Raw genomic sequence first — 10,004 nt, 5'->3', positions numbered from 1 at the left:
TATCTGCCAATGATTCCAAAAGTTGTTCCAAATTATCTCTGAAACTTAGAGGCAGATTCACTAAAGGTTTAGTGGTATTAAAACGTGTGCAAACACACACACACACACACACACACACACAGAACATTTGCTACATAAAATAGAAGCAACATAAAATCAAACAGCTTTAACACATTAACATTACAAACACAAAAGTAAATGATAATTTATTTTCATGTACTACAGTTACAGGATCCTGGAAACTGATAAAGATACACAGCACACATGAACAGAGGCACACTTTCCTGTGTAAGACTGACAGTTTATTACAGCCTAGATAGAGCGAAAACAGGAAGCACCAAACCACAGGCTGCAAATGTCCCTGAGACAACACCAGGCAAACACAACCCAGTACAAGTGATCAACACAACATCCAGCAATGCATCAAAGAACAGTGAATAATGTCCTCTAGAATATCTAATATGTCATAAAATAATGGCGTCTTACTGTCCAAACTATGTCTAAGGAGCCGTAGAGTCCTGAAATGTTGTCCTGCAGGGCTGTCAGCTTCTTCTTCTCTCTCCACAGGGCTTCCTGATTCACACAAAGTAGATAGAAAACAATTAAACATTTACATAAATATATCACTGATGTACGGGGTGACAATTGTAAAGTTGTGCATGCTAAATGAAACGGCAACTTTTTGCAACATTTAGCAAAAAAAAAATGTTTTAAGCAGATTTACAGCAATATTTGTGAAATTTGTGAGAATTGTTTTCTCTTAAAAAGATAATGTCAATTTAAATCTAAATGTTAAATATTGAATCTAAATCGAAATGTTAAGTTTAGATATTACATTTAAATAAACAGACCCATGACATTTAGGTTCAACATTTAGATTTAAGATTTATATTTAACATTTAGATTAGGATTGAACATTTAATATTTAGATTCAACATTTAATTTAGGTGTACATTTAGATTTAAGATTAAAAATTTAGATTCATATTTATGTTTAACATTTAGATTTAACATTGACATTATATTTAAAAAAAAAAAAAAACTATCAGAAATTTAAAAAATATTGCAGTAAATCTGATCAAAAGTATGTTTTTTAAACGTGTTTTGTTGCTAAATATTACAAAAAGTTGCTGTTTATTTTAACATGCACAACTTTACAATCAGCACCACATAGAGATGTTGTCCTATGAAGGCATGGAGTGGTTTAAAGATGTGATGTCATCTCAGAGCAGTGTGTGAGCAAACTGGTGACCAGCATGAGCTGGAGGAATCAGACTGTGTCAGAGATGTTTACAGAGAGAGTTGTAACAATAGAAGTTTAAAATGTTTGACCATCATGTGATTCATGGAGATTAATATTTTCACTGGAAGTTATTGTCGGAAAATTAGAATCTATTGATTCCTAGTGATGGACTGGGATTTTTGGTATTTTGTCATCAATAACTGCATTGATTTAGAATATTTATACAGCACACCATCATATGTATGTGTATATACAATATATGTTTATTTAGTTCTATAAATAGTTTTTTTCCTAACATAAATTTGTTTTAAAGATTAGTGTAAACAGATAGTTTATCTGCTTTTTGACATAGTTAAGGCCAACATTAATTTATTTAAAAATATGTTGATATGTATTGTACACAGGATGTATTGCTTTGAATTTTCTTTAATGTTCATAAACTTGTATTGAAAGCAGTCACATCCCAATGTTTATTAACATAATAATAGCCATACAACTTGTATACATACAACCAACTTCTATTTAGAAGTGGGGGTGTTTAAAAATTCATACTAGTTTATTTTCTTCCATTTCAGTAATCTCATGGTAATTAAGGGCTTATGTAATCTTAATGATTTAATGTAATCTATGACTTTCAGATATCATTAAAAAAAACAAACCACATCCAGACAGGACACACTGACAACACATGTATTATTTGTATACAAATATAAAAGTAGATCTGTGAGGTAATCAGTGCATGTTTCACTGTCTACTCTGGGCACACACACACAGTATTTATAATAAAAATAAACTAAATGAGTAAAATAAAACAAAAAACTAAACAATATTTATACAAAAACTCCACAAAACAACAACAGAAATGCACAAAAATATACTAAAAGGCTCCAAAAACACACACAGTGACTCCAAAAAACATACATTACAGAAAAATACACCAAACGAAAAAAAAAATGAAAATTAGTTTAAAAAAAAAAAAACACATTTATCATGCGCATGTCCCATAGAATTAATCCAGGGAAATCGCACACGATATTTTATTTTGCACCCAAAAATAAACTCTTTTATAACACTACAGAGGATGTACACCTCTTTGTACATCCAACCTTCAAACACATACTCATTTGGTCATAACCAGTGTTGGGATTACTTTAATAAAGTAATTAGTTATATTTACTCACTACTTGTTCCAAAAAGTAACTGTTAGTAATTGAATTACTCTATAATAAGAGTAACTCATTACCAAGGAAAGTAACTATTTGCGTTACTGTTAAAAAAACAAAAGTTGCTATATGTCAAATACAGTAATTTAGATTTTTTTAGATGCGTGTGTCGTTGTGAGGTGCTTCATTAAATTAGAGTTGCATACAACAGATGTGAACAAAGTCTTCACTCGTGGATATAATGAACACTTCACATGTACGTTCTTGTCTTTGACCAGAATTAATTTAAAGTAGTGTTTGTATTGTCACCTTAAATTTTACAACTTTTCATCTGACTGCTCCACGCTCACCATCTCTGTGTGTGTGTGTGTGTGTGTGTGTGTGTGCGTGTGCGTGTGCGTGTGTGTGCGTGCGTGCGTGGGTAGATGAAGGTGATTCCACCACAGAATTCTACATTTCATTTCCACACCACATTGTAAGCCAGTAAAAATGTTCCTCACATGGGTTCAGACATCCAACGTGGAGCAGCTACAGGTAGACGTGGAGGGGCTGGCTCAGCTGCTGCAGGAAACGTTAATCTTAGATGGAGAAAAAAAATCTGTGCTGGTTATTTTTTCCCACACTTTTTGGTCCAGCTGCAAGTTCCCATGATGCAATGCTCTTTACAGTAAATTGTGGTAAATTACAGTTAAGTTTGAAGGTGTTGTAATTTAATTTGTTGTTCCCAAGGTGCAATGTGTTTACAGTAATATATTGTATTAAAATAATACAATATATTACTGTTTTAATCTAATTTTACAGCAAAGGCTGACAGTGTAATGTAGTTTATTAATCCTAGTCTCACTCTTCACATTTTAGTCTAAGTATTTAAATATAGTGTTTTTAGTTGTAAAATGTCAGAGTGACTGCCCTCTATGGGTTGAACTTTGCTATTACAATAGAGTGTTTCTATTGGCTGAGATTAGATCAGTGATGCCACTAACCCTTACATTTGGCCCCGCCCCTCCTATAAAAGATGTAGGAGGATGAGGTTTGCTGTGACTGGGCTTGTCTTAACTACTCTTGGAGCCACGCCCATAATCAAAAACATTTTTTGAGTTTCCTCCTAGTGGCAGGTCAGCAGAAACCTGGGGGTTTACTATGAAAAAGTATTAAACAAAGTATTATGAATAAATCACTTTATGATGGTTTTGCTACAGTGATATACATTAATTTATCCTCATTCAGAGGAACAAAGTTTGAAAAGTTCTGTTTCTTCCCTCCTTTGTTATTCCACATTTTGTCAAAACTGAGCTCCAAACTGGACAGTTGGATTTTTGTCCCCTCATGACTCATAAGTAACTCCTCCTCCTAACAAATCTGACTCCTCCCACCCTACATAAGAACGTGAGCTCCTCCCTCTCAAATGACCTCACAGGTAAAACAAACATAGCATCACAAAAGTTGTGCTGTTTTGGGCTGCCTTGAACAATGGACAAATATATGTTTACTACCCTCATCAGAGCCTTTCAGGACCCAGTGGCTGGATTTCATCTTTTCTGGTCATGCATCAAGAAAAATAAGCAGTCATGGCTAGTGGGCGGGGCCTGAAGTCTGTCCCATTCATTTTCCAAAAGTGCTCAGATCAGGCCGGACGAGGTATTAGAGGAAAGGTCTGGTCCCCCAGAGTCTGAAAATGTACTTCATTCCCGGGTAGAGTCTGATCTACACCCACTAGAGCAGAACGCAAAATTTTCTGAACAAAAAAAAAGTGCTTATTATGGTCAAAAAGTGGTATCAGAGGACAGGTTTTATTCACATATGTGCTCGGTTTTTGGCTAGAGTCTGAACTGTGCCCACTGGAGGCTCTAAAAAGTCAGTATTTCCCTCTACCGGGGAAAATAAAATAAACCTCAAATACTACTGTATATGTTGTTGGAAATCTTATATTGTTAAATGTATTATATTAATTATGTAATTATAATTACAATTCATTATTCATTACAGTTACAACGCAATTACAATCAGAATTATAACTGAAAAAAAATATGTTGCTCTCATAATCATAATTGATTGTAATTGAGTTCAGAAAATGTACTTTGTAATTGTAATTGATTCTGATTTGTTTTGTGCACGATGTGAATTGTTTTGTGGTCGACCAAATCCTAGAATTTCAGTGGCTTCAGTTTGATGAAGAGTGGGTTTGATGGTTCTCTCCATGTGCTTTTATTTACTGTTTTTATTGCTCTTTTCTGACCTTTGAATATTAAGTCTATGATTGTTTTATATGTGTTCCCCCACACGTTTACACAGTCAGTCATAAATGAGAGAATGAAGGAACAGAACAAGGTCTATAGTGATGACTGATTTAAAAAATACTTGACTTTTTGTAATATTGCAATTGACGTTGTTTTTTTGGCTGTAATGTACTGTATATGTGACTTCCAAGATAGTTTATTGTCTATTATGACTCCCAGAAATTTTATTTCATTCACTTTCTCTATTTTTATGGTCTTTATTATTCATTTTCTTCAGTCAGTTTTTTGTCCGATTTCCAAATATTATACATTTTGTTTTGTTAATTTGAGTCAAACCAAGTCTTCAGTTCCTTTAATTTATCTGCTAATAAGTCCAAAAGTTGTTCCAAATTATCTCTGCAGCTGAGAAACTTAGAGGCAGATTCACTAAAGGTTTAGTGGTATTAAACGTGTAGAAATGTCACTCCACGAGCTAAAAAGGCGTAAAAACCCAAGGGAATCAGGAGTGCACGTCTTCAGTGCGTCAGAATCATTTAAATAGGGGGGTTCTCCACCACTTCTGCACGTACACTAATCATTAGACGTTTTTTTTTTTCAGACATTAAGTGTAAGCTGGCTTACACGTCACACGCTGTCAGTGAGACACTTCTGAGGATGGAGAGAGACATCACAGAAAGTGTCAAACAAAGGTAAAGAGCAACATCTACTTTTACTCTTACACAGAAATTTAATGTTTGCTTCTTTAGCAGCTGCTGCTCACCTGCATGTAGACATGATGTAACTGTGACTCCAGAGTCTTGATTTTACTTTTCAGCAAATCTTCTCTGCAGTGAGACTGTGGAGGTTAGAAAGGAAAAGAATGGTTGTTGTCATGTAGCAGACTGTTGGAAAAAGTCTTGATTAAGGCTGTGCCAAAAATCAAGTTTTTAATAAATATCGATATATTTATTTAGGAGATATAGCATAGGACTATATCATAATATTGATATAATTCACGTAACCTTAAAAGTTTCTTCCGTAGAGCCACCAGTATGCTTTATTCTGCTCTTACTATCTATCTTACTGTGGTGCTGTGCCTTATGAAAGTGGGGTGAGATTACCAAAGCAGTAACTTAACATATTACTAAGGACATGGTCCCCATAATGAGAAAGTCTTTGATGCTCAGTAAAACACTGTGTGTGCTGTATAGATCCAGAGATGTCTGTGGGTCAATAACGTTATAAACAGAACTCAAAACAACTGGTTACCATCACACTGTACGTTTACTGTATACAGGGGAACCTCAAACACTGCTTATTAGTCGTTACACAGGGGATGGTAACAGAAACGTAACATTAAACTACGTCCATGTGCTCAGTACAAATCAGGAAGTAGGCAAGTCTGACTCAACTCTGACCTTACGTTACCATGGATACAATGGGGCCCTTAAAGGGAAAGTCCTCAGAAGGCCATCATTACAGCACGCGCGTGTGTGTGTGTGTGTGTGTGTGTGTGTGTGTGTGTGTGTGTGTGTGTGTGTGTGTGTGTGTGTGTGTGTGTGTGTGTGTGTGTGTGTGTGTGTGTGTGTGAATAAATAATTGATCGTTAATTATAATAATAAAAAAAACTGTAGAGCACTTTGGTCAGCTGAATTTGTTTTTAAAATGTGCACAAATACACATTTATTATATAAATTATATTATTCTCTACACTTACATTAATAAAGGTCATTGTGTGACATTAGACATGTACAGTAGCTTTAACTGACTGACCTTATTTTAAGGGTTTATCTCTGAAAAAGGTATGTTATACTATAATAGTTAGAGGAAACCCCAATTACATCACAGAGAAAACATTAATATATACAGTATATTAGGTATTGCTATTCTGGTTCCATTTTATGCATCAAAGAATCATCTTAAAGCAAGAGCAAAATATATATCAGATATATATCGTATATAGTGATATAGCTTGAAAGTATCAAGATATTTAAAAAAAAAAGAAAAAAAGAACCTATCACTGCATGTTTAACTGTCTACTCTGCACACACACACACGCACGCACGCACGCACACACACACACACACACACACACAAACACACACACACACACACACACACACACACAACATTTGCTACTTAAAATAGAAGCAACATAAAATCAAACAGCTTTAACACATTAACATTACAAACACAAAAGTAAATGATAATTTATTTTCAAGCATTACAGTTACAGGATCCTAGAAACTGATAAAGATACACAGCACACATGAACAGAGGCACACTTTCCTGTGTAAGACTGACAGTTTATTACAGCCTAGATAGAGCGAAAACAGGAAGCACCAAACCACAGGCTGCAAATGTCCCTGAGACAACACCAGGCAAACCCAACCCAGTACACGTGATCAACACAACATCCAGCAATGCATCAAAGAACAGTGAATAATGTTCTATAGAATATCTAAAATATCATAAAATAATGGCGTCTTACTGTACAAACTACGTCTAAGGAGCCGTAGAGGCCTGAAATGTTGTCCTGCAGGGCTTCTTCTTCTCTCTCTCCACAGGGCTTCCTGATTCACACAAAGTAGATAGAAAACAATTAAACATTTACATAAATATATCACTGATGTATGGGGTGACAATTGTAAAGTTGTGCATGCTAAATGATACAGCAACTTTTTGCAACATTTAGCAAAAAAACATGTTTTAACCAGATTTACAGCAATATTTGTAAAATTTGTGAGAATTGTTTTTTTGTAAAAAGATAATATCAATTTAAATCTAAATGTTAAATATTGAATCTAAATCAAAATGTTAAGTCTAGCTATTACATTTAAATATACTTTTATTTTGGTGGCTTTGGTGAATTTGTATTTTGCTATATATTTAGTTTCACCCATGACATTTAGGTTTAACATTTAGATTTAATATTTAGATTCAACATTTAGCTTTAGATGTACATTTAGATTTAAGATAAAACATTTAGATTGATATCTATATTTCACATTTAGATTTAACGTTGAAATTATTTTTTTAAAAGAAAAAACTATCACATATTTAAAAAAAATATTGCTGTAAATCTGGTCAAAAGTAAGTTTTTAAATGTGGTTTGTTGCTAAATGTTTCAAAAAGTTGTTGTTTATTTTAACATGCACAACTTTACAATCAGCACCACATAGAGATGTTGTCCTATGAAGGCATGGAGTGGTTTAAAGATGTGATGTCATCTCAGAGCAGTGTGTGAACAAACTGGTGACCAGCATGAGCTGGAGGAATCAGACTGTGTGAGAGACGTTTACAGAGAGAGTTGTAACAATAGAAGTTTATAATGTTTGACCAACATGTGATTCATGGAGATTAATATTTTCACTGGAAGTTATTGGTGGGAAATTAGAATCTATTGATCCCTAGTGATGGACTGGGAGTTTTGGTAATTTGTCATCAATAACTGCATTGATTTACAATATTTATACAGTACACTGTCATATGTATGTGTATATACAATATATGTTTATTTAGTTCCATGAATACTGAACTAAATACTGTTTATTTCACTTATTTACTAAATGAGATGATTTAAAATGTATGTTATCACTCATTCATTCCATCATTATGATCTATAGATGTTTTTATATAGTTTTCTCAATAAAATGTTGAAGTGGGACAAAGGGGGGACTTGAATTCAGGAATCAGAGAAAAGGGAAATAGAGCCAAAGAGGCTTGAGAACCACTGATCTAAATAACCAGTTTAACTGGGAAACACAAGTCTGTGTTCTCGTTTACACCAAAGGTTGTATTTTTTACTCAGACTAAGAGTGTTTGGTGTCAATCTAAAGATGATGTTTTTGTCTCATCAGCTGTTTTAGAAAGCATCATTGGTTCCAGAATGACGGTACGGTACGGTAAACTTTGTGTCCAGTTGAGGTGAAAATGAAGTGTCTGGTGCAGACAAGCCTTGAAGGTTGTAGGAAGGACTAACATCTCCATGTTTCAGTCCCTCCACCATTTCACTTCTAATTTATGTGGTTGTTCAGACCTAAAATGTCTGATTTTACAGCAGCTTTTTAAAAAAACGTCAACAAAAGTTGTCATTTTGATGTTTTATTATTTTCTATAACTTTGCCTAAACTGATCAATTGACCAGAAAACTTGGTTGCCTTTGAATTATTTCATAACAATAGAGAAAAGAGCTCAGATTCACAATAATTTAACAAGATATGATTATTTCATCACATTTTAAAGGTTTCCAGTCCAGAGAAAATTACAGAGAAACAGTTTAAGTTTTTGAAACAAAAACTGAAAAAAAATCCTAAAATAAATAAATGGTTCTTTTCCTGTGAGAATCTCATCAACGCACTCATGACTTTTGCTACAAACACTTTTACTGCAGAATAATCTTATGTGTTCAGTCATTTGGGAACTTATTTTATACTACTATTTATTAATTGGACATTGTTTTATATTTGAATCAATGTTTGCTTTTCCATTTTAGGACTTGATAGTAATAACTAGTTTTAATATGATTATATTTAAGGAGAAATTATTCCACATTTTCTTAGCCCTTAACATTTGTTATTAATGCCTATTGGGTGAGCTGACTCTGGTAGTTAATCATAAACAACATTAAGCTGTAAAATCCCTGAGTCAGGTTTATGAGGAGTGAACACACACACACACACACACTGTTACGACTGTTGTCGTATGTCAGTTTTGTTTGTGTGCTACTTGTGTTTCTGTGTTGTGCGCTGGGGGGGGGTGTGTCTCTCTATCAACAGCCCAACCTACGTGGTCTGTGAATACAGTAGAAACAGAAACTATAAAAAATAATTATATTGTGAACCTGTTTATATTGTGGGGAACATATTATATACATACATGTAATTGGAGTCTAAAGACACAAAAAAACACCACTTTAAAAAGAAAATAGACTAATATAAGACCTCTTTACAGTTATTTAAGTCATTCTATGCTCGTGCAACTCTGCGGCGATGACGCGCTGGTGACGACATAAACCAAGATGGCGGCGGCCCGAACTACAGCCGACATTATGTAATAAAGCCTTAAAAGACATGAATATAATGAAAAGAGTGGATGGACAGAGGCATAAACATGCAGACTTTCACACGGACACACACGGACTTATTAAACACACACAGACTTATTAAACACACACAGACTTATTAAACACACACGGACTTATTAAACACACACAGACTTATTAAACACACACAGACTTATTAAACACACACGGACTTATTAAACACACACAGACTTATTAAACACACACAGACTTACTAAACACACACAGACTTATTAAACACACACAGACTTATTAAACACACACTGACCTCAGTAAACACGGTAAACGGAACAGGCTTCA

The 10,004-nt window shown here is 34.2% G+C and overlaps 1 long non-coding RNA gene across 1 annotated transcript; it reads right to left on the bottom strand.

The window, feature by feature from the left end:
• Positions 1–464: 464 nt before the first annotated feature.
• LOC114459214 (uncharacterized) lies at positions 465–7,158 on the bottom strand. The gene is made up of 4 exons (XR_003673273.1): positions 7,113–7,158; positions 5,403–5,477; positions 2,906–2,983; positions 465–573 (listed from the first exon to the last, which is right to left on the bottom strand). It is a non-coding gene; the product is annotated as an uncharacterized LOC114459214 (long non-coding RNA).
• Positions 7,159–10,004: the final 2,846 nt, after the last annotated feature.

This window comes from Gouania willdenowi, unplaced genomic scaffold, assembly GCF_900634775.1.
Source record: "Gouania willdenowi unplaced genomic scaffold, fGouWil2.1 scaffold_273_arrow_ctg1, whole genome shotgun sequence".
In the NCBI taxonomy this organism is placed as follows: Eukaryota; Metazoa; Chordata; class Actinopteri; order Blenniiformes; family Gobiesocidae; genus Gouania; species Gouania willdenowi.
This window is presented reverse-complemented; position numbering and strand designations above follow the sequence as displayed.